Source organism: Leiobunum rupestre, chromosome 2 (assembly GCF_980474605.1).
Source record: "Leiobunum rupestre chromosome 2, qqLeiRupe1.1.hap1, whole genome shotgun sequence".
In the NCBI taxonomy this organism is placed as follows: Eukaryota; Metazoa; Arthropoda; class Arachnida; order Opiliones; family Sclerosomatidae; genus Leiobunum; species Leiobunum rupestre.
Window position 1 is genome coordinate 91121602 of NC_143385.1, and position 2590 is coordinate 91124191.

Consider the following 2590-nt stretch of genomic DNA (forward strand, 5'->3'; position numbering starts at 1 on the left):
AGGTAATTATTTTTCCAAATTGAGTAGTTCCCCCAACCCCCCTAATTTCATTTTTACTTTTATTAATTTCCCCGGCAGGTAAATGTCCTTTCACTCTGCTCAATCTCTTTTAACAAGAGCTTCAATTACTACAACCGAAGGAATCCTATCCTTAAGGTTTCAATATTGCCACCAAGCGAAATTTGTAAGAACTAAATATTGGGCGAAAAAGTTGAGAGCAGTTATCCAATTAGTGCTAACAACCTAGTCTTGGATAACAGTTGCGTCATGTGAACCGAGAAAATTATCAGATCATCTACATTTTTATACATTATTAGATCAATTGACCAAATTGTTTATATCCGGAACTAATCTGAATCATTGTAAGCCTACAGACGGAAGATAAGCAGATTTCAGATGATTCAGAGATATATATTTTAGAGAACCCTAGATTAAATTGTCAAATTTTGTTTTTTAAATGCATAAAGTTGGTAAATGAAATAAGTAATATAAAAAAACCTTTAATTGCGAATTTTTTTATTACAAAGTAGAGCTACACCTTTTGGGAGCTTTAAAATTCGAATCCAATTTCAAATCGTGATTATCAATAACGGTCAAAGTAGCACGCGATTTTAAAACCGTAAATTTAACGTCGCGAATTTTAAGTCATTCTATTTCTTTCAAACATATTAAAGTGCTTATTATTATTACCATAGAAATAATAATCTATATAAAATAAACATGTATTTTAAATATTAAGTATAGATATATACAAATTAATTATTATTTGACTGCGTCATATTTCCTTACCAATAACATTAATACTCAATAAAAACTTATAATAATAATAATTCTGATTAATGCACGACAATTTTCAACGTGCCCAATAAATGGAACCCAACGGCTTGCAGAGGCGGATACAGAAAAAACTCAAGGGGGGGGGGGTTGGTGCTAAAAGACATCTTGAGCTATGGGTGAAATAACAAATCATCAAGTCATATGCAAAGCTTAAGCGTCAAGGGAGGGAAGCGCCCCCATATGTATCCGCCACTGCGTGTTTGAAATAAAGATAGCAACAGCGAGGTCACGATATAGCCTATCGATAAATGTATCATATTTCTTTCTTAACGGTATGACGGACAGGAAATGGCCTTTTGCTGGGTCACCGAGCACCCAAGTTGATACAGCGACACCTATCGAGTTTTTGTTTCTTCTTTATACCTTCTATACAAATACAGGGTTTTGTAAGCATCATGAGGGTGCAAACCCCATTTCGGTTACTAAATATACGCGAATAAGAAGAAATCAAGTTAAATTTTATTCAATCTTTAATATTGAAATATATTCATCGTGTAGTCGTATTCGAATGATTAGCGCTTCGTAGCCAGTCATCTACTTGTCTACGCACCACGTAAAGCTGTTGCCGTACCAACAATCGGAGTTGATGGCTCAGCATTTGATGTGTTACCAGTGGCACCAGGTGACGCAGTTAATCCGAGCTCTAGCGTTGAATTTTCACTTTCTGTCAAAATGTCTTTGAAACCATTGTGATCAGTACAGTATTGTTGGTTTCTGACCTCAACATAAAACTATTGTGAAATGTTAATCAATTTCAAATGTATGAAAAATTGAGCCAATTCATATGAATTATTTTTTGTTGTTGTTTTAGCTCCTTTTTGATAATTCGATAAAAGAGATCAAAGTTTTTAATATCGTTTTTTTAATTTCTTTGTTTTTGTGACATATTCTTATACAACAAACACAAGGAGAACGCAGCTAGCCTTTATACTAGGGCAGTGTTGTGTACAAATTTCATTGGACGAGGCTTTACGCTGAGCGTATTACGGGCGGGGGGAAGACAATTTCCGAATTTTCCCATTCCGACGGCAACAGGCGCTAAAGCGTCTAACTAATGAAAAATGTACACAAGAAAATGCACGACTTTTGACGGGTTGTGTTCTCTTTGTGTTGGGTGCTGTGTTTGTTGTTCCTAGCGGGCACTATTGTCTGAAATGAGCACTGAAAGACCAAGACCGAATTAAGTGAAATTTTTATGCACCTTTACGTATGTACGTCCGATAAAAAATTTTTGAATATCATTTTTCTAACTTTAATTTTTTTCTTTTTTGCTGATAATATTTGGCTTACCTATTGAATTGTTGAGACCCGTGGTAAATACATCGATACCTAAAGAGTTGTAATGAACATTTTCAACGTTACTTGGAAATCACCAATGAATTTAAGTGTTATAATATTAAGATTTTTTTCAATGTGAATAGATGTTCAGAAATATTAATTTACCAAAATTCTGAAAACCAGGACCGCCAACAGCTATCACAATTGCTACCGAAATCGATAATGTAGCTACTATTATCAACACATTTAGAAATGCTGGAGCACCGAAGATGATGCAAGTCAAGTTTGTATTAAAAATCAACAGCAAGTCACTGTCATTTATATGATTTATCCAACAATAAAAATACCACGCTTTTAATTTACCAAATATATAATTTGGTTTAGAACGATAATATAATAGAGTCGTTAATAAAAGTGTTTGTTGGGCAATACACCTAGTTTGACGCAGTATCCAGAACAAACAATCGTAAATCAA

The 2590-nt window shown here is 34.1% G+C and overlaps 1 long non-coding RNA gene across 2 annotated transcripts; it reads right to left on the minus strand.

The window, feature by feature from the left end:
* Positions 1-597: 597 nt before the first annotated feature.
* LOC149960331 (uncharacterized) lies at positions 598-2388 on the minus strand. 2 transcript variants are annotated; one of them, XR_016478436.1, is made up of 3 exons: positions 2281-2388; positions 2128-2166; positions 598-1513 (listed from the first exon to the last, which is right to left on the minus strand). It is a non-coding gene; the product is annotated as an uncharacterized LOC149960331 (long non-coding RNA). The 2 variants fall into 2 exon arrangements; XR_016478435.1 differs by having other exon boundaries at positions 598-1954.
* Between the last annotated feature and the right edge of the window lie 202 nt (positions 2389-2590).